General features: G+C 37.3%; 1 protein-coding gene across 7 annotated transcripts in view; it reads right to left on the reverse strand.

Moving 5' to 3' along the window:
* STXBP4 (syntaxin binding protein 4) overlaps positions 1-23,581 on the reverse strand; it is a 206,661-nt gene that overhangs the window by 52,229 nt on the left and 130,851 nt on the right. The gene's annotated exons all lie outside the window — the stretch shown is intronic.

Consider the following 23,581-nt stretch of genomic DNA (forward strand, 5'->3'; position numbering starts at 1 on the left):
CCTTGTGATCCGCCTGCCTCAGCCTCCCAAAGTGCTGGGATTACAGGCGTGAGCCACCGCGCCGGGCCCATCCTATTCTTTTATATTTGTTGTTGTTGTTCATTGCTGCTTACTGTTGCAGTCAGGTATAGTCCATTATTGTAACATTAGAACACAATATTTAATTTCTACACTGCAACTCTTTTATCTCTTCTCTTTGTCTGGCAGTACTTAGTAAAGAAACCTATATAACAAGAAGCTAAGAAATATGACAATTATCTCTCATTTGACCAGTGATAGTAATTTCTGATTAATTCAGGATAAAAACCTGCATGCAATTATAAATAGTCCATTTTTATTTTGACATATTGGTTTGGTTTGACTGATGCGGTCAATCATTCCAAGTAAGCCAGGCACCAATTCTGCTACCTCTTCCCTTACATTTTCCCCTTCATTGAATAATCTTAACAAATTACTGGACACACACACACAAAAGCTGCTATGTTTAGGGATCCTGATACGAAAAGTACTTTGGCAAGAACTTATCTAACTACTAGGTTAGATCTTGGGGTTCTCTGGGCAAAGCAAGTTTTGAGATTAAAATTTGAGCATACCTTTCTTCTTAAAATTGTGTGTCTGCTTTAACTGATAACATAAAAGGAGAGGGATAACACATTTACAAGGAACATAAATTCCCATAAATGTGAATAAAACAAAGGAGGAATTAGCAAAATCTCTAAAAGATTTTCTAATTAAAAAATTTAGTTTTCTACTTTTAAGTACACTTTGATTTGAGATAATGTTCTTTAAGGATATATTTTAATGACTGGATAAAATACTTGTAACTCAAAACTTTAAGTATTTATAAAAGAGTGCTTCAAAAGCACTTAAAAGTTTCTTCTTTTACTGTAAGTAATCCCCTTATAATTTTAATATTTTAATCTGCTTTGGAAGTCATACATTAACCCACATACACACATATCTCAATATGTAAAATGACAATCTAAACTTTTGAGTGCTTCTTGTTATAATTTTTATAAATTCAAACTAGATGGAATTTAAATATACTGCTTTCTATTAATTATAAAATTAACTGCATGGAGTAAAATCTGCATTCATTTTTAAATATAGCCATATCTGATATAAAGTAAACATAAAATGTTCCAACTCAACTTTTTGCTTTTGCCAGTATAGAGCACATTCCTTCATTTATCTCTGCATTTGTACAGTACAGACTCCATTCCTTCATTTATCTCTGCCCAGAGTTACTCTTCCTTTTCATCTGCCTTGTGAGCTTCTGCTTATCCATCTAGAATCAGCTCCTCTGTGCATACTCTCCTAATTTCTTTGGCAGACTTCATCTTCCCCTCCTCTATGGTACTTCTGTGGTTTGTACCAGTTTCTATCACAGCACTTAACACTCTTCTGTGGAAAACATGATTGTGGACAATGACCATGTTTTATACATCTTTGTGTCATTTTCTGGTACACAGCTCAGGCTTTGGTGCATAATAAATGTTTAACAACAGTTTGTTGAGGATTTACATTCCAAGAAGTAAAACATCTTCAACATTTTTTAAAAAGCAATATTGTCTGGAGGGATTCAGAAAAATACATGGCATATTAGTTAGGAATGATTTTGGGTGAAAATGACAGACAACCCAAGTAGCTGGGAAAACAAATAGGTATTTATTTTTAAGGAGCCTAGAGGTTGCTAGACAATAGCATAAAGTTTTTCATCTTTCTATTCTAGTATCCTTTGGGTGTAAGTGGCTCATCCCTACACATTTTGTCTTGTGGGGGCCAAAAAGCCCCCAGAGTTACATAGGCAACATATTTGTATTGAAGGCAGGATGGAAAAAGAGGTGGTCCCAGCTCCACATGTCCTTATCCATTAATTAAAAGTTTCCCCAAGCAGAAGTTTCTAAGCAGACTTGACATGACATCTCATTGACTAGAACTGGGGTGGGTGGCCACTCTGTGAGGCAGGCTACCCCTGAGAGGGCAACTGTCTGACTTTACAGTTTCTAATGCAACAGGCTGGCTAGGGCAAAACACCAAGTCTGCCATAGATTACAAAAACAAAAACAAAAAGACAACAGAAGAGTGGATTAAGGTTAATTAAGATATTAAGGTTACCAGGTTTGTTGAAATGAGTATGCTGGAGACCCTGGGGATTCTAGGGTATCAGTGCAATTGGGGACATAGTTAATAATTCACACTGAGACATTTTCTCAAGATTGTGGTTGCTTATAATGACATAATGAGATGTTTCAATCTTGCATCTCATCTCTCTCTCTGTGTTTTTCAATTATGACAGTTTTCCTTTATCTCCCATTCACCCCAACCTCACTTTGGTTCCATCACTGCCATTCAAAATTTCTCAGAGTCAAATATTAAATGTTTCATTGTCTATAAATGCTTTCTTGACTTTAAAATATTTTTTTCTCATTTCTCTGAGCTATCAGCACTTTGTACCATTCATAAAATACTTAATATCTTAAACTTTGCATTACAAGAATTTGCACAACTCTTCTACTCCTCTCTTCTCACAGACTGCTAGCTCTTTGAGGGTACTGAATCTTCCTCAGTCATACTAGGTTCTGAAAAATTATTTTCTGAGTTGAATATTTAATTCATTTCATTTGCTTAGTGTTAGAAGGAAGGAAATGAGAGGAAAACCCAGCATGTACAAACACAGGGCCACTGCTAGCCTATGTTTATGTGGCAAAAACTAAAAAAAAAAAAAAATTTCCATTATGTGTTGAAAATGGCACTCCTTCCATGTGCAAGGGCTAGAAAATAGTGCCTCCTTTGAGCTGATGCACCTCTGAGGGCATGGAACGTGTAGGGCTAATATTCCTTCTGTGCAAATTGCTAAAATAAAGAAAAAAAAAACACTCTTTCTTCTAGGAAACACAGTCCTGTACCAGAGCATCCAGTGGGGTGAACAGAGCAAGGGCTGGATTTCAGTCCCCAATGTACTCCCTTGACCTCTGCTTATTGCACAAAATGCTCAGTGCTCTGCAGCAGCCATTTAGAAAAGATTTCAGAAGTTCCATTTTTACCCAGTATATCTACAAGTCTTTTGTGATTTCTCCAGGCTCTGTTTATAATGATGGTAAACTCAGAGCTTCACGCTTTTGCATGAGTCTAATTGTCCAAGATACTTGCTCACAATTGAGCCAAAATTTGTCTTCCTATTTTTCCTATCTGATGACCTGAGACTTCTGATGCTAGATATAATAATCATGTCTCGAAGCAGTGTACATATCTCTGGCAGGAAGCTGCCTCCTAAGAAATGCATAATAGAATGGAATGTAATTATTTATAGGTAGGTACTACCAACACTGTATTTGGCTATCTAACATTTGTGTGAACATGTAAAATCTTCCTCTAATTTGTTACCTACCCCATTTTATAGTGGCTGATGTGGGCTCACTTGCCATCCCATACGGCTCACTAACAATTAGACTATTAAATATGGAATTTTAATTTGAAAATATTATTGATAAAAAAACAAATGCTTACAGCTAAATTTATAGAACAATAAAGACTGACATTTAAAAGGTAGCAGTATTAAAAATCACTCTTTCTCATGTCCTCTAAGCATCTTTGGAAAGGCTTGAAATTAAGTTTAAAGAGGATTTCAAAAATAAGGGGAAGAACACCTTTAACTTACAATATTTTCTACTTGAGAAGTACACTTTAGTAACCTTAACTATGGCTATATGTTAACAATAAAAGTGAGATTATAATGATTTTATGTGATGTGTCATCAAATACATTTTAAAACATTTTCCGTATAATTAAAGCAAAAATAAATACAAAGGCTAGCTATAGAAACACAACATGCATATGGTTAGAAAATTCAAAATATCCAAAGACTCATTTTTTTTTTTGTTTGAGGCATTTAAATATCAGAAGCATGAAAGACAAGGGATTAACTAATATTGTAAGATTTCATTTATTCAATGATAACTTATTAATACATTTTGGTAAAGAACATAAACTGAGTTAGATATCTGTATTAGATACAGTAGAAGTTTATCTGTATTAGATACAGTAGAAGATTTACTGTCAAAGTGTCATATACTTATGGATATATTTTTATTTTATATACTTATATATTTTATTTTAAATCAAAACATATAAATATATATTCATTTGCCAATCTTTATTAGGCCAAAGTCTTGTCTTTGTTGACTGACTTCTGATTAGGGTTCTGTATTGTTCTTCTAGTTCTAGGGTTCTTGTATTGTTCAGAAATCATACTAAAAATATATCAGCTATCACTTCCAGGTGGGGTTTCTTTAAAGTGGATTAAGAATTAAGAGTGGTTATAAAATAATCCAAGGGCAGAATCCTTCTAGACTTCTATAATTTTCTCCCAGTCTTTCACAGATGACTTCTTTGCAATCTATCAATAGTATTAACTCACCATCATCAGATGCATTCTACTTAGTTTTTGTAGAAACAATTTTTTCTTTTCACATTCGTGTAACTATAATAAGCACAAGTGGCATCAACTTTTTGAAAATAAAATGATATATATTTTAACTAGTAGCAGTTTAAGTACATGGTAGTACCAGGGAGAGGCTTCTCAGGCACAAGTCGACATTGCCCATGGGCATCAATGTGCTTTTTAGAGAGAATGGATGAGTTGGCTAATCTGGCAAGTGGGTTAAAAATAGAGATCAGTTAATACAGCTTCCACTTTTTGGAGAAAGTGGTTCTAAAAAAAAAATACTGATGGTGATGGAGTCTTTTATAATTTATTGAGAAAATTTTAAAAAAGCACTATCAGGACAGTTAACTACTGAAAAGCATATGTATTTAAAGCCATTTTTCTTGGTTTCTATAATGCTACATTTGCCTAATTCTCCTTCTATCTTTCTGACCACTCCTTTTTAGTTCAGTTTCTTCTTTCAATAGACCTCTAAAAGTTCCTAGTGTTAAGTCTTGGATACTCTTTATTTCCCTACATGTACTTTCCTCCTAGATGATCTCACCATTTTCATAGCTTTAAAAACCATATATATGCTAAAGACTCTTAAATTTATTTCTCCAGCCCAGCCCTTTCTTTTGACTCCAGACTGGTATAAACAACTTGCCAATAACATCTTGACTTAAATGTTTCACAGGCAACTTATACTTAATTTTTTCCAAAGTTAAGTTTTAATTTATTTCTCAAAAGCTGATCCTGTCTGCAATCCTCCTCGTTATACTAAGTAAATCTGTTCTGGCCTCCTTTCATTTCTTTGAGTAGGCAACTCTTTGCGTCAGTCTGGAATGCTTTCTCCTTAACTCATTAGATGGTTGGCTCCTACTCATCTTTCAAATCTTAACTTAAATCTTACTATGAAGACAGACTTTTCTTGTCCTCCCTTCATTTCTACCAGAGCAACATATTCACTACAGTCACAGCACTTTCTCAGTTTGAAATTACATATATATTGATTTTCCTGTTTATTGTCTGCTTTCCCAACTTAAACCATAAGTTCTATAAAGGTAGGGATCGTGCCTGTTTCATCCATCCTTGTATACTATGGGCCTACCAAAATGCATGAGATATCATAGGCCCTCAAAAATGTTTGCTGAATAAATGAGTAGTGTTTTAGTTTTACTCCTTAGAACACTTACCACTATTTGTAATTATGTCAGTAAACTTTTACAAAAATGTCCAGTTATTCCCTAAAAAGCAAATGTTCCAGGAAGACTGTGTCTGTTTTATTCCTTATTCAATACGGTGTCTGACACATAGATACTCAGTCAATATCTGTTGGTGAAAGGAAGGGAGCAGAAGTGATGATACGACTGAGGGAGAGAACAGAACGTAAAGGAGACTGTTTTACACTAATGTTCTGAGACTACGGCAACAATTCAAATAAATGCTAAAAACATTCTGTCCATCATTCAGTTGTTTTGCCCACACGATGTAAACATCTGTACCTTTAGAAATAGCTAGATCAGTTTTTCACGTATAAAGCAGATGTTCAAAGTTATTTTAGATACAGCTGAAATTATTATTATTATTGTTTTTCGATTAGTGCAGCAAATTTGGGTAGACTTATGTTTCTCAAAGATACATAACTTTAAATGAGAGCTGTGCTATTTAGTCAAAGTCAGGGTATTGGGAAGCCTTGATCATGTGATGTGTGTTCAGTCAAATGACCTGGAATTGATCCAATTTCCTAACAGTAACATTATGGCACAATGGTTGCCTAAGACCTTTGGTCATCATCAAAACCTGAATGGGCTATAGAGAAAAAAATTTACAACTCGTCTTTTACACTAATGGTTGAGAGAGAGGAAAGGCTGAAATCTGTCATATCACTTGACATGTAATAGAAATGGACAGCTGTTCTCCTTCCGTAGCTTGAATACCCATTACAAAATGAGATCATATGGTAGATTTTAATAGCAGGAAAGACTCTTCTAAGAGATGATAGATTAAAAAAATTGCTTAGCAAAATGTCAGAGTCACAGTTTTTGCCTACGAAGAATTTCAAGATTACATTAGAAACAGATAAGGAATTCATGTACACACAAAAGCATATTATTATTTAAAAAAAATTTAAGAGTAAATCTTTAAATATTTACCTCCTGAGAAATTTCCTTCTAGAAGGATTCTTAATTATGCTTATCTTATTAACTCATCTGCAGTATTATAGCACTATACTTGTTTTTCATCAATAAAAGGTTTCATTAAAAACTTTACACAAATAATTCCTCTATGTAGCTGGCTCATTTTATTATTAGTGGTAGGTGTGCAGAGAGGGAATACATTGGTTTTCTACAGGAAATACTACAGAGATTTGAAATCTAGGTCACATAACAGAGCCCTGCTATAACAGAAGAGCACAAAGGCCCAATGTTTTTTCAGCTTCCATTCAAATATGATCATCATGTTTAAACAAAACTTAACAATTGCCTGCTTTGAAATTGCATTTGGTTAACTTATACGACAGTTATAACTGTCACATAATTATCCTTTTTGATCTCTTCACAGTCTTAACATGTTACAGTTATATACAAGGAAATTTACATTCAGTGTGTACTAAGGGTAACCACTAGACAGAAAGCCAGACACTGAAATTTGTGCTTCTGTGAAATCTTTAAGCTGGAAATCCCAAAACTGTTTTAAATACCAATTGAGAGTCTGTAGCATCATTGGGCAGCAGTAGAGTTAAAAATGGGGAAATTTGGCATGTCACATGGCAAGTCAGCAACTACATAGAAGAGACGCCTGGTATGTTCTAAAAGGTTTGCTTGCCTTTGTGGTTTTCTGAATGTGATATTATGGTAAATATATATATGTGTTGTGATTTAGGCACTAATGGTATTCAGAAATAACACAAACACCAAAAACATATTTCAAAGATAAAACATTTAAGTTACATTCCCAAATGCAAACATGCTCTGTAGCAATGATTTGAGTACATTTATCAGGTCTTTGGGAAGTGGCAATATTTCCTTTGAGTATTAAAAATATATGTTTATAAATGTGTATGTTTCATTAAGCTTTTCAGTCCTTGAGACATAAGTAGCTCAGATATTTCAGTTAAAATACAAGCAATCAAATAAGGCACCATTCCCTAGAGTTTGTCTTTACACCTATACTGGGTTACCAAGTCTTAAACCAAACTCCGACCTCCTTCAGCAATTCAGAAAAGAATTGGAAGGTAAAGTCTAACTCTGTCATTTCCAACCATGGTTAAATCTAGAACATAAATCATGTCTGATTAGTCAAATTTAGTTCAGCTTTGAATCCTGAATTGTACATTTGAAAAATAACCCTAGATGCTGGAGGATGACATCTCTATATCATAACAAATGTTCCTATTATTTAGGTCTGCATTCGTTTGCACTTGCCTTAAATTTTAAGCTTCAGATTCACTATTGGAAGAATTTTGCTGAGGAATTATTGCTTTAAACTGTGACTGGGTTACAGAGTAAAATATGCCAGTAAACATTTTGCAATAATTGTATCACTGCATTTTATTAAAGAAAAATCAAACAAAGGTTTACTCCAAAGAATAAAAAAGAGGGTATAGTTAAAAATTCAGAAAATACATGAACAAAATCTGTGCTTCTATTTGGGAAGCAGTAAATAATTACACGCTCTTTAGAAGAAAACTTAAGATGAGCTAAGGCAAGTTGTTACACAAATGCAACCATCCTCTTAGTCAACCCTGAACAAATGAAAACATGCAAAGAACTATAAGATTGATTAGATTAGAAACATGCGAGCTTTTTCTCTAAATCTACAGAAAGCCATATTCTATACTGATATATGTTTCTTATCTTTGGATTAAAAAAAGAGGTAGGCGGTTTTAGAACTATGATCATGTGTTGCACTTATATTTTTTTAAAGAGTCAATGTGCTTCCTAAGGAAGTCTTTGGAGGTTGATTTACTGCAAGATACTTAGAAAAACCTAAGTGGTCTGTTTCCTTAAGTTAATGTCAATTCGCCATTTACTCAAGCAATAAAACAATAGCATATTACATTTTAATAACTCTCCAAACCAAAGTACATCAATACACTTCACAGAACCTTATCAGCACCTTATCAATAAAGACAGATCCACTTTTGAATGACAACTTACATTACAGTATTAGGACAGGGCAAAGACATTTTCAATAAAGGATATGGTCAACAACAAACTTGCTCACAAAGAAAGGATATGATATGTACTTCAATTATTTTTTTCTGAGCTCCAGTTCAGGAGAGTAATTGCAAGAGTGCCAAAACATATGAAATCAAGGTTGGCTCTGGGAAATATGGGAACTGTGATTGTCATAGCAAAGGGCCCATTGTGTTCAATGGGAAGAACTGAGGGCTTCTTTTTGTTTTCAGTCATGAAGCTAAGAGGGAAGGTATTCTATCTTTTATGACCATGTTCTGCCTTGATGCTACTTGACCAATGACTTTAACCAAAAGGCTAACAAGATGATCTTCCTTCCTACCCCTTTATTAAAGATACTTAAATGTTAAGCCTTTTCTGAAATAAAGAAAAGAAGAAACTGTTTTCCATAGGAATCTTGATTACTTCAATAGTTCACAGTTAGCCTCAACTTAGAAACTTTTCTGTCATCATAGTCTGCACATAGCACACACAGTTGTAATGTTGTGCCCTAAGGGACATACTACTGTTAACAGCCCATCCAGTCGCTTGATTATCACTGTATGGTAAATGGCTTTCTAGGATAATAACTCTGATACAGACAATCAAGCGCTTTACTTAGTTTATTATCCTGTTTTCTTTTAGAACAGATCCAGGCCATATTTGACTTAAATGTGAGAGCACAGTGCAATGCAAATTCAAGGCCATTATAGACAAGTATAATTCTCAATTGGGTTCCTCAGTTTCTCATATTAGTTCAATTTCCAGGAGTAAGGTTGGCTTCCAACCTAGATTATATTTGTAAACAATATTTGCAAATAAGTGAAAATGACAGAACTACAGGACATCAAGAGAATGACAGATAAAATGATAAAAGAGGTAAGAAGCCTTCCAAATGAGTGCCAGTTAAGGGAAAAAACAGACAAAATAAGATTGGAAAGGTGGAAAGAGTATAGGATCAACTCTGTTTTGGATACTGGATACTAGAATGAATAAGCTTATAAAAAATCAGTTGTTCTTCCATTTCATAGGTGAGGAAAATGAAGTACAGAGAAGGTAAGAAAGTTGCAAAGATTATGTTGCTTATAGGAGGCAGAGGTAGGATTTGAACACGGGTAATATTGTTCTTGAGCCCATGCTGTTAGCCACTATATGCTGCTTCTTTCATTATGCGAAAAACAAAAAAACACCAAAAAACCCAAACCCAAACAAACAAACAACACACAAAAGTGTTAGCAAGTTAGAAAAGGACTAAAAGTAATAAGGCCAAAATGTAAATGACGATTGCCTCTCCGTGGTGGGTTATGAGCAATTTTTCCGGCTTATTCATTCTCTTCAGGTCTTTTCAAAATAACAAAAATAAAGTTTAACACTTTTTTTTTTATATCAGCAGAAAATAAAATAAAAATATTGCTGGCCTAACTAACATTTTCCCTCTTATGATAGCACTTCTCAATTTAGAAAAACTATGCATACAGTTAAACCACACTTCGATGACAGCTATCAGAGCACATCTCACTAGAAAGTCACAGAAATCTGGGCATAAGCAGGAATTTGTCCAAATTAAGTAACTTTTAACATATGTTACAGGATCAGTATAGATTCAGTGGAATTTCCCATACCTTTTTTCTTTTAATGCATTTTTATTGTATGTATTTAAAGTGTACAACATGATGTTTTGGTATACAAATATATGGTGAAATGATTACTACAAGTAAGCAAATTAATATAGCCATCACCTTCTATAGCTACCTCGTGTGTGTGTGTGGTAAGAGCACCTAAAATCTACTCTCCTAGCAAATTTTCAATATCCAATATCCTATACCTTTTTCCTTAATCCTATATCTTTTAAACTGCAGTGTTACATAACCGATATTTATGAAATGACCAAGAGGTCCTAAGAGGTACTGAAATGCCATATGAATCATAAAAGAATGATTAAATTGACATTCAAAATGGTGTTGGAGTAAATTGTATTTGTGCCCTCACCAATCTACTGAAATTTCTCCTCGAAAGGTCACAAATCTTTACAATTTCAGCCAACCTTTTTTTCACATGTTGTCCACTTGTTATCAGCATTTCTCACTCCTTCTTTGAAATTCCCTTCTCCATGGGTTTCCTCTCTTCCCAGTCATCTACTCTTCATTTGACCCTATCGTCCTGACTGCTCCCCATCTGGCCCCCCTTCCTCCTCCGAACTGTCCCAAATGAGTTCTCCTCCCACTCCTGTTATATCCTTTCTCTACAATATTAGGGTTTCAACCATCAAAACTACATGAAGAATCCCCCAAACAACATCTCCAAATACTGACATTTCTCCCAATCTCTTTCTTCATGTCAGCTGGCATCTCAAGCATCTCATGATGTCTAATATGGAACTTCCCTCACTCTAATCTCCCAGATCTGTCTTTCCTGCTGAGCTCCTTGATTTTTAATGGTTCGACCAACCTCCAATAATCCAGGCTCAAAAATCCAGTGTCGTTTTTACTCTTTGTCCTTGTTTCTCTTGTTAATTGTTGTTTAGTCTTACATAATCGACCTCTGCAATATTATTCATTTAGTTGTTAAATACTTGTTGAATAACTACTGTAGTAAATTCTGAGGCTACAGCAGTAAGACAAGTGAGGATCTTGCCTTCCTGAAGCTTATATTCTAGTGAGAAGACACAATTTCAGGTGGCCAATAAGTCCTATTAGAAAAATAAGATCAAGAATGAGTAGTAGCGATGATGGAGTTGATCAGAGAAAGCCTCTGCAACATTAAAGCAGAGACCTGTGGCTGGGTATGGTGGCTCATGCCTATAATACCAGCACTTTGTGAGACAGAGGTGGGAGGATCACTTAAGGCCAGGAGTTTGAGCCAGCCTGGGCAACTTAGCAAGACTCCATCGCTAACAAAAAAAAAAAAAAAGAGTAAAATTAGCTAGGTGTGGTGGTGTGCACCTATAGTCCTAGCTATCTGGGAGGTTATAGTGGGACAATAGCTTGAGCCCAGGAGTTAGAAGCTGCAGAGAGCTATGATGGTGCTATTGCACTGCAACCTGGGTGACAGATTTAGATCATCTCTAAGAAAAAAAAACAAACAAACAAACAAACAAACAAAAAAACCCAAAAAATCATGAATAAAATGAAAGCATGAGTCTTGTGAAGGTCTGAAGGAATACCATTCCAGGCAGGTGGAACAGTGTATTAGGCTATTCTCGTGTTGCTATAAAGGAATACCTGAGGCTGGGAAATTTATAAAGAAAAACAGTTTAATTGGTTCACGATTCTGTAGGCTATACAAGCATGGCACCAGCATCTGCTTGGCTTCTGGGGAGGCCTCAGGGAGCTTTTACTTATGTCAGAAGGCAAAGCAGGAGCAGGTATGTCACACAGTGAGAGCATGAATAAGGTTGTGGGAGGTGCTGCACACTTTTAAACAAACAGATCTCTTGAGAACTCAGGTACTCTCGCGAGGACAGCACCAACGCGATGGCGTTAATCCATTCATGAGAAATTCACTCTCATGATCCAATCACCTCCCACCAGGCCCCACCTCCAACACTGGGGATTACATTTCATCATGAGATTTGGGGGGACAAATATCCAAACTATATCAAATAGCAAATGCAAAGGCCTTGAGCTAGGAATAAGTTTGGCATGTTTAAAGAACTACAAAAACACTAATATGGGCCGGGCGCGGTGGCTCACGCCTGTAATCCCGGCACTTTGGGAGGCCGAGGCGGGCGGATCACAAGGTCAGGAGATCGAGACCACGGTGAAACCCCGTCTCTACTAAAAATACAAAAAATTAGCCGGGCGCGGTTGTGGGCGCCTGTAGTCCCAGCTACTCGGGAGGCTGAGGCAGGAGAATGGCGTGAACCCGGGAGGCGGAGCTTGCAGTGAGCCGAGATCGCGCCACTACACTCCAGCCTGGGCGACAGAGCGAGACTCCGTCTCAAAAAAAAAAAAAAAAAAAAAACACTAATATGACTGGTATATAGTAAGCAGGAGAAGAGTGGTAGACAATGAAATTAGACAGCTAGCTAGGGCCAAAAATGAAGGTCTTCATAAGGAATGGTAAAGAGTTTGGATCTTACTCTAAGTGTAATTGGAAATGATTGGAGAGTTTTGACCAGGGGAGTGACATGGTCTAATTTATGTATCGAAGGCTACTAGAGAATAGACTGTAGGGAAATCTGGAAGTAGGGTGACAAGTTAGGAAGTTACTGTGCCATTTTCCTTCCTCTTGACTAGTCTAGTTTAAGCTCCCATTACCTGCATCTACACCAGTGTTAAAGCTTCCCTGTTCACATTGCTGCTTCCCCTTCTTTACCTCATACCCTAGTGCTGGCCAGGTAAAGTTTCCTGAAGTACAGTTATGAGTCTACTCATTTCTTGCTGAAAGTCCATCACTAGCTCTTTACTGTCTACTAAAAACAATCTCCAGAACATTTTGCTAGGTGTTTAAGACAGTCTATAACCAAGTCCTGACTTATTTACCATTACTTTAAAAAATATTATTTACGTGCCAGGCTAGGACTTGAAAAAACTATAGCCATGGGCCAAATCTGGCCTGCCGCCTGTTCTTAGAATTAAAGTTTTATTGGAACACTACACCTTTGTTTACTTATTATCTATGGCTCCTTCAAAGTGGCAGCTAGTGGTAGAATAAGAGTCAGTGTCAGAATGATGTGACATGAGAAGGGCTTGACTGACCACTGCTAGCTTTTAAGATGGAAAGGCCATGAGCCAAGGAATGTGGGCAGTCTCTGGAAGCTAGAAAAAGCAAGAAAATGGAGTATTTCCTAGAGCCTTCAGAAGAGAATGCAGCTTTGCTGACACCCTGGTTTTAGTCCAGTGAATCATATTTTGAACTTCTGACTTGTAGAACTGTAAGATAATACATTTGTATTGTTTTAAGACATTGACAGCTGGGTGCTATGGCTCACATGGGTAATCCCAGCACTTTGGGAGGCCAAGATGGGTGGATTGCTTGAGGCCAGGAGTTCAAAACCAGCCTGGCCAACATGGTGAAACCTCTTCTCTACTAAAAATACACAAAATTAGCTGGCCATGGTGGCGGGTGCCTGTAATCCCAGCTACCCAGGAGGCAAAGGCAGGAGAATTGCTTGAACCCGGGAGGCGGAGGTTGCAGTGAGCTAAGATCGCGCCACTGCACTCCAGTCTGGCAACAAGAGTGAAACTCCGTATTAAAAAAAAAAAAAAAAAAAAAAGACATGGAGTTTGTGGCAATTTGGTACAGCAGCAATAGGAAACTAATGGACTATCCTTTAGGTTCCATAACCACTTTGAACTCTTCTGGGGCCTTACCATGTTCAGTTTATATTATACTCATATAGAAGTTTTAATTCTCATTGTAAATGGATAGATCCTTGAAGTTAGGGTGTATATCTGATTCATCTTTGTATCTACTATAATACCAATCATAGTGCCTTGTACATAGCAATAAATCAACAAATATTCATAATTAATGAATGCTTGACATTTTTTGAAAAATTGTAATGTATATATGGCATATATGATAGATAATCAGAATACTCAAATAACCTGTATAGTCCTTTTCTCGACTGTTCTGAAAAAGTGAGTTTATTTAAAAAATCAATATCTTAAAAGTATTAATAAAACTTAAAAGATGATTAATAGTCTTAGGCAATACACATGGTAATTAAGCATTTTTTGTTTCACTTTTAAAAAATGAAGGTTTCAAATCAACAAGCATGTAATTTCCCAATTCATAAATAATTATATTATGAATTGAAATACCTTTATTTGCATTAGTTTAGATTAAAATAATACTATAATTCTGAAATCGACAGTAAAAGCAATGGGGGATATATTTTTTTCAACTTTCTACTGATAGGTTATGTAAATAAAGCGAAATTTTGGGGGGAATTTAATTATCAGTAATGTCCAACAAGGCAATTAGGAATGAATTAAAACATGTATAAAGAATTCACAACTGATGACTGGCAAGATGGCCGAATAGGAACAGCTCTGGTCTGCAGCTCCCAGTGAGATCAACGCAGAAGGCAGGTGATTTCTGCATTTCCAACTGAGGCACCCAGCTTATCTTATTGGGACTCGCTAGACAGTCGGTGCAGCCCACAGAGGGCGAGCAGAAGCAGGGTGGGGGGTTGCCTCACCCGGGAAGTGCAAGGGGTCAGGGAACTCCCTCCTCTAGCCAAGGAAAGCCATGAGGGGACTGTGCCATGAGGATCGGTGCATTCCAGCCCAGATACTATGCTTTTCCCACAGTCTTCGCAACCCAGAGACCAGATTACCTTGGGTACCTGTGCCACCAGGGTCCAGGGTTTCAAAACAAAACTGGGAGGCTGTTTGGGCACTGAGCTAGCTGCAGGAGTTTTTTTCCATACCCCAGTGGCACCTGGAACACCAGCAAGACAGAACCGTTCACTCCCCTGGAAAGGGGGCTGAAGCGAGGGAACAAAGGGGTCTAGCGGATCCCACCCCCACAGAGCCCAGCAAGCGAAGATCCATTGTCTTGAAATTCTTGCTGCCAGCACAGCAGTCTGAAGTTGACCTGGGATGCTGGAGCTTGCTGGGGGAGGGGCATCCACCATTACTGAGGCTTGAATAGGTGGTTTTCCCCTCAGAGTGTAAACAAAGTTGCCATGAAGTTTGAACTGGACAGCTGGGCAAAGTTGCTGTAGCAACTGCCTCTCTGGATTCCTCCTCTCTGGGCAGGGCATCTCTGAAAGAAAGGCAGCAGCCCCAGCCAGGGGCTTATAGATAAAACTCCCATCTCCCTCGGACACAGCACCTGGGGGAAGGGGTGGCTGTGGGCACAGCTTCAGCAGACTTAAATGTTCCTGCCTGCTGGCTCTGAAGAGCGTGACGGATCTCCCAGTACAGCACATGAGCTCTATTAAGGGACATACTGCATCCTCAAGTGGATCCCTGACCCCCGTGCCTCCTGATGGGGAAACACCTCCCAGAAGGGGTCAACAGACACCTCATACAGGAGAGCTCCAGCTGGCATGTGGCAGGTGCCCCTCTGGGATGAAGCTTCCAGAGGAAGGAACAGGCAGCAATCTTTGTTGTTCTGCAGCCTCCGCTGGTGATATCCAGGCAAATAGGGTCTGGAGTGGACCTCCAGCAAATGCTAGCAGACCTGCAGCACAGGGGCCTGACTGATAGAAGGAAAACTAATAAACAGAAAGGAATAGCATCAACACCAATAAAAGGATGTCCACAAAGAAACACCATCCAAAGGTCGCCAACATCAAACGAAGATGAGGAAAAACCAGTGCAAAAAGGCTGAAAATTCCAAAAACCAGAACGCTTCTTATCCTCCAAAGGATCACAACTCCTCGCCAGCAAGGGAACAAAACTGGATGGAGAATGAGTTTGATGAATTGACAAAAGCAGGCTTCAGAAGGTGGGTAATAACGAACTCCTTCAAGCTAAAGGAGCATGTTCTAACCTAATACAAGGAAGCTAAGAACCTTGAAAAAAGTTAGAGGAAATGCTAACTAGAATAACCAGTTGAGAGAAGAACATAAATGACCTGATGGAGCTGAAACACACAGCATGAGAACTTCAAGAAGCATACATGAGTATCGATAGCCAAATTGATCAAGCGGAAGAAAGGATATCAGAAATTGAAGATCAACTTAATGAAATAAAGCATGATGACAAGATTAGAGAAAAAAGAATGAAAAGGAATGAACAAAGTCTCCAAGAAATATGGGACTATGTGAAAAGACCAAACCTATGTTTGATTGGTGTGCCTGAAAGTGACAGAGAGAATGGAACCAAGTTGGAAAACACTCTTCAGGATATTATCCAGGAGAACTTCCCCAACCTATCAAGACAGGACAACATTCAAATTCAGGAAATACAGAGAATATCAGAAAGATACTCTTCAAGAAGAGCAACTCGAAGACACATAATTGTCAGACTCACCAAGGTTGAGATGAAGGAAAAAATGTTAAGGGCAGCCAGAGAAAAAGGTCGGGTTACCCACCAAGGAAAGCCCATCAGACTAACAGCAGATTTCTTGGCAGAAACCTTACAAGCCAGAAGAGAGTGGGGGCCAATATTCAACATTCTTAAAGAATTTTCAACCCAGAATTTCATATACAGCCAAACTAAGCTTCATAAATGAAGGAGAAATAAAATCTTTTACAGACAAGCAAATGCTGAGAGGTTTTGTCACCACCAGGCTTGCCTTACAAGAGCTCCCGAAGGAAGCACTAAATATGGAAAAGAAAAACCGGTATCAGCCACTGCAAAACATACCAAATTGTAAAGACCATTGACGCTATGAAGAAACTGCATCAACTAACAGGCTAAATAACCAGCTAGCATCATAATGACAAGATCAAATTCAAACATAACAATATTAACCTTAAATGTAAACAGACTAAATGCCCAGTTAAAAGACAAAGATGGGCAAATTGGATAAAGAGTCAAGATCCATCGGTGTGCTCTATTCAGGAGACCCATATCAAGTGCAAAGACACACTGAGGCTCAAAATAAAGGGATGGAGGAATATTTACCAAGGGAAAAAAAAAAAAAAAGTAGGTGTTGCAATCCTAGTCTCTGATAAAACAGACTTTAACAAATATCAAAAAAGACAAAGAAGGGCATTACATAATGGTAAAGGGATCAATGCAACAAGAAAAGCTACCTATCCTAAATATATATGCACATAATACAGGAGCACCCAGACTCATAGAGCAAGTCCTTAGAGACCTACAAAGAGACTTACACTCCCACACAATAACAGTGGGAGACTTTAATACCCCACTGTCAATATTAGGAGATCAATGAGACAGAAAATTAAGAAGGTTATTCAGAACTTGAACTCAGCTCTGGATAAGCAGACATAACAGACATCTACAGAACTCTCCACCTCAAATCAACAGAATATACATTATTCTCAGCACCACATTGCACTTATTCTAAAATTGACCACATAAATGGAAGTATAACACTCCTCACCAAATGCAAAAGAATGGAAATCACAACAGTCTCTCAGACCACAGTGCAATCAAATTAGAACTAAGGATTAAGAGGCTGGGTGCGGTGGTTCATGCCTGTAATCCCAGCACTTTGGAAGGCCAAGGCGGGTGGATCACGAGGTCAGGAGGTCGAGATCATCCTGGCTACACGGTGAAATCCTGTCTCTACTAAAAATACAGGAAAAAAAAAAATTAGCCAGGTGTGGTGGTGGGTGCCTGTAGTCCCAGCTACTCAGGAGGCTGAGGCAGGAGAATGGCATGAACCTGGGAGGCAAAACTTGCAGTGAGCTGAGATTGCACCACTGCACTCCAGCCTGGGTGAAGAAGTTGAATCCCTGAATAGACCAATAGCAGGCTCCGAAATTGAGGCAATAATTAATAGCCTACCAACCAAAAAAAGTCCAGGACCAGACGGATTCACAGCTGAATTCTACCAGAGGTACAAGGAGGAGTTGGTACCATTCCTTCTGATACTATTCCAATCAACAGAAAAAGAGGGAATCTTCCTTAACTCATTTTATGAGGCCAACGTCATCCTGATACCAAAGCCTGACAGAGATACAACAAAAAAAGAGAATTTTAGACCAATATCTCTGATGAACATCAATGCAAAAATCCTCAATAAAATACTGGCAAACCGAATCCAGCAGCACATCAAAAAGCTTATCCACTATGATCAAGTGGGCTTCATCCCTGGGATGCAAGGCTGGTTCAACATACGCAAATCAGCATATAAACAGAACCAAAGACAAAAACCACATGATTATCTCAATAGATGCAGAAAAGGCTTTTGACAAAATTCAACAGCCCTTCATGCTAAAAACTCTCAATAAATTCGGTATTGATGGAACATAACTCAAAATCATAAGAGCTATTTATGACAAACCCACAGCCAATATCATACTGAATGGGCAAAAATTGGAAATATTCCCTTTGAAAACTGGCACAAGACAGGGATGCCCTCTCTCACCACTCCTATTCAACACAGTGTTGGAAGTTCTGGCTAGGGCAATCAGGCAAGAGAAAGAAATCAAGGGTATTCAGTTAGAAAAAGAAGAAGTCAAATTGTCCCTGTTTGCAGATGACATGATTGTATATTTAGAAAACCCCATTGTCTCAGCCCAAAATCTCCTTAAGCTGACAAGCAACTTCAGCAAAGTCTCAGGATACAAAATCAATGTGCAAAAACCACGAGCATTCTTATACACCAGTAACAGACAAACAGAGAGCCAAATCATGAATGAATTCCCATTCACAATAGCTTTAAAGAGAATAAAATACCTAGGAATCCAACTTACAAGGGATGTAAAGGACCTCTTCAAGGAGAACTACGAACCACTGCTCAGTGAAATAAAAGAGGACACAAATAAATGGAAGAACATACCATGCTCATGGATAGGAAGAATCAATATTGTGAAAATGGCCATACTGCCCAAGGTAATTTATAGATTCAGTGCCATCCCCATTAAGCTATCAATGACTTTCTTCACAGAATTGGAAAAAACTGCTTTAAAGTTCATATGGAACCAAAAAAGAGCCCGCATTGCCAAGACAATCCTAAGCCAAAAGAACAAAGCTGGAGGCATCACGCTACCTGCTTTCAAACTATACTACAAGGGTACAGTAACCAAAACAGCATGGTACTGGTACCAAAACAGAGATATAGACCAATGGAAGAGAACAGAGCCCTTAATACCACACATCTACAGCCATCTGATCTTTGACAAACCTGACAAAAACAAGAAATGGGGAAAGGATTCCCTATTTAATAAATGGTGCTGGGAAAATTGGCTATCCATAAGTAGAAAGCTGAAACTGGATCCTTTCCTTACTCCTTATACGAAAATTAATTCAAGATGGATTAGAGACTTAAACGTTAGACCTAAAACCATAAAAACTCTAGAAGAAAACCTAGGTAATACCATTCAGGACATAGGCATGGGCAAGGACTTTCTGTCTAAAACACCAAAAGCAATAGCAACAATAGCCAAAACTGACACATGGGATCTAATTAAACTAAAGAGCTTCTGCATGGCAAAAGAAACTATCATCAGAGTGAACAGGCAACCTTCAGAATGGGAGAACATTTTTCTAATCTATCCATCTAACGAAGGGCTAATATCCAGAATCTACAAAGAACTTAAACAAATTTACAAGAGAAAAACAAACAACCCCATCAAAAAGTAGGCAAAGGATATGAACAGACATTTGTCAAAAGAAGATATTTATGTGGCCAACAAACATATAAAAAAAAATCTAATCACCACTGGGAATTAGAGAAATGCAAATCAAAACGACAATGAGATACCATCTCACGCCAGTTAGAATGGCGATCACTAAAAAGTCAGGAAACAACAGATGCTGGAGAGGATGTGGAGAAATAGGAATGCTTTTACACTGTTGGTGGGAGTATAAATTAGGTCAACTATTGTGGAAGACAGTGTGGCTATTCCTGAAGAATCTAGAACCAGAAATACCATTTGACCCAGTGATCCCATTACTGTGTATATACCCAAAGGATTATAAATCATTCTAATATAAAGACACATGCACACGTATGTTTATTGCAGCACTGTTCACAATAGCAAAGACTTGGAACCAACCCAAATGCCCATCAATGATAGACTGGATAAAGAAAATGTCATACATATACACCAGGGAATACTATGCAGCCATAAAAAAAGATGAGCTCATGTCCTTTGCAGAGACATGGATGAAGCTGGAAACCATCATTCTCAGCAAACTAACACAGGAACAGAAAACCAAACACTACATGTTCTCACTCATAAGTGGTAGTTGAACAATTACAACACATGGACACAGAGAGGGGAACATCACATACCAGGGCCTGTCTGGGGGTGGGAGGCTGGGGGAGTGATAGCATTAGGAGAAACACCTAATGTAGATAATGGATTGATGGGTACAGCAAACCACCATGGCACATGTATACCGATGTAACAACTCTGCAAGTTCTGTACATGTATCCCAGAACTTAAAGTACAAAAAAAAAAAAAGAAAAAAAAAAAAGAATTCACAAATTGCTAGTAATGAGATACAATGTAGGCATTTGACAGCAATAAATAATGCTAAAATTTTGTTTTCATCATGGGTGTACAAAGAAGGAAGCTAAAAATAAATGAAGAAAAAGATAAAGGCATTTCATTTTCAATTATTGTCAAGTTATAAAAATGTTTGTACTTTTATGTGATACAAAGATAGAGAACATAGACATAACAAATGAGTCCATTATGTCAGTATCATTTGGAATCAGACAAGTTTCTGGCATTTACTAACTCTGAATGTGTCTCAAACAAAACTATACAAAACTCTGTAGATTGAGAAAAAATAAAGAGAATTATGAAGTAATCAGAATTCATATTAGGTTTTTAAAGCTCCTTTTATTTACAAAAGCAGTTCACTAATGTCTGTATTCTCATGGTTCATTCATGCTTCCTTGTATATAAATAAATACCATGTATGCTTTTTCATCCCCAAAAGTCTAAGAAGGAAATGTGCTACAGGAAAAGGGTGAATTTCCCTCTTTCTTATTGAATGTATATACATTCGGATGAGATAACTTAATGAGGAATTCATTCATTAATCATTGAGTATCAACTGTGTCAAGCACCATGATAGGTACTAGAAATGTTAAGCTGAATAAGACAATATCAGATGGTAAGGAGGGAGAGCTATTTCTCTCAGGAAGATTCATAGTGGTATTTCTAATATAACAGCTGCTGTTTGCTTCTGGAGGCTGGTGTCTTAATTAAGGTGGTAAAAAATCACCCTTCTAATTCCCCCAAATTTCTTTTGATTAGACAGAAAAGTGTCAAGGGGGTAGGGAGGATGTTTACCTCTCATAAGGAGTCTGAAGAGTGACTAAAAGCCCTAATAATGTAATTTCTATCCCTTATGCCAATAGAACAATATTTTTTAATCCAGGAAAAATTCTAGCCTTGCCACTGTGAAGGTCATTTTCCCACTGGGAAGATAGAAGCAAATGGCAATAGTTTATGGTGTTAATTTATATTGTGGTATAACAAACTACCACACATATAGCAGCTTAAAACAATACATGTATATTATCTCATGGTTTCTCTAGGACAGGAGTCTGGGCATGGCTTAGCTGAGTCCTCCACTTAGGATCTCATAAGGCTTCAATCTACAGGTTGAGCATGGCTGTGGTCTCATCTGAGGCTTGACTGGGGAGCACTGAAGGCTTCAACCAGAGACTGTCCTCAGCTCCTTGTCATGAGTCTCCTAACATAGCAGCTCATATCTTTGAAGCCAGTAAACAGTGCAAGATTCCAGCAAAATTGGCACTAAAATCTCATGCAATATAATCATGTACATCCTGTGACTTTGCTGTATTGTAGAGTTACAAGCAAATCACAGTTCTCAAACATACTCCAGGGGAGAGGATCATACAAAGGCATGAACACCAGCAAACAGGAATCATGGAAACCACCCAAAGAATTTGTCCAACACAATTCTTAGACTCTTCCTCTCTGTATTACCTTTAAAAACCAATTCTTCTACTTTTACATTATTGCTTTAAATGTAGTTCTTCTCATCTTTATTTTTCAAAGTTTAAGTTAATCCTGGCCTTAACTTCCCTAACACTATTTGTAAAAGTTTTTGTTAGTTCTAGGTTGTTTCTTTGTCCATCTTTTGTATATTTGTTTAAACATGTAAGTTCATTAAATAATTCTGTTAAGCTTCCCTTGATTTACTTGTGTACTTTTATGCTTTTTCCTTATTTAGGCTATAAGTAATCATACACAGTAGTGTTAACCTTTTAGGATTTCTTACCCTACAAGCTATGTTCCCATCCACAGTCTCTAAACATGAGAATAAACTCATTTTAGCCAAGTTTAAAACAAAACAAAACAAAACTGCGCCCATGTAGTCTGTAATATATGTCCAGATATGTACATAATTAAACAATCACACCCTCTGTGGCATCTTTTGGTAGAAATACAATTCCAGCAGATATTAAAATAGTTGAAGTGCTTCAGTATTGCAACAGGTTGGCAGGCACTAATGATCCACCTTCAGAAGGCATCATTCATACTCCTTTTATGCCTGGGCTGGTTAAGGTTCACTCTAATGGTTTTATTTTGGTTTCTTCCTTTTTTATCTCTCATGCTCATTATTGGTATATCATCCTCACTCACATTCATCACTTTCTGTACAGGAAACTTTGTAGTCTTATTCCCCTTCTATAAGGTGTGTTGCTCTGTTAAAAAGGTATAACCTTCCACAGAAAGATTTTAATCAGAAAGTCTCAGCAGATGGTATGTGGTACCTACTTAGGATCTCTATATACAAGAGTTGATTCTGTTCTTCCTCCAAGTTTTACCTACTTCAATACTGAGCTTCACCTGCTTGCTTTATACTAAAGGACATTAGCAAAGCTGGCCTATGTTCTTAGTGCCTGATAAATTGGACTCAACAAATATTTGTGGAAAGAATGGACTATTTGACATCTATTTGTACATACAAGTAGGTACAGTAATGTACTGCATAACCATGTTTCAATCAATGACAGACCATATTTGTAGCAGTGATTCTATAGGATCATAATACTGTATTTTTGCTGTACCTTTTTCATGTTTAGATACACAATACTTAGCATTATAATTGCATACAGTATTCAGTAGTTTTTCTATACATACCTGAAGCCTAGGATCAATAGGCTATATGCCATATAGCCTAAATAGATAGTAGGCTATACCACCGAGGCTTGTTTGTATGATATTTACACAATGATGAAATTGCCCAATGATATATACTCAGAATATATCCCTGTCATTAACCAATACATGATTATAATCTGTGTATTATATTTATGCATATAAATGGGTATTTCTGTATATAAACTTTGGAAGTGAAACTGAAGGGTCAAAAAAATGTGCATTTAGATTCCTAGAGATACAGCTAGACTGCTCTCCAAAAAAGCTGAATCTAGTAAACAACTA

The sequence above is a fragment of the Macaca thibetana genome, chromosome 16 (assembly GCF_024542745.1).
Source record: "Macaca thibetana thibetana isolate TM-01 chromosome 16, ASM2454274v1, whole genome shotgun sequence".
In the NCBI taxonomy this organism is placed as follows: Eukaryota; Metazoa; Chordata; class Mammalia; order Primates; family Cercopithecidae; genus Macaca; species Macaca thibetana.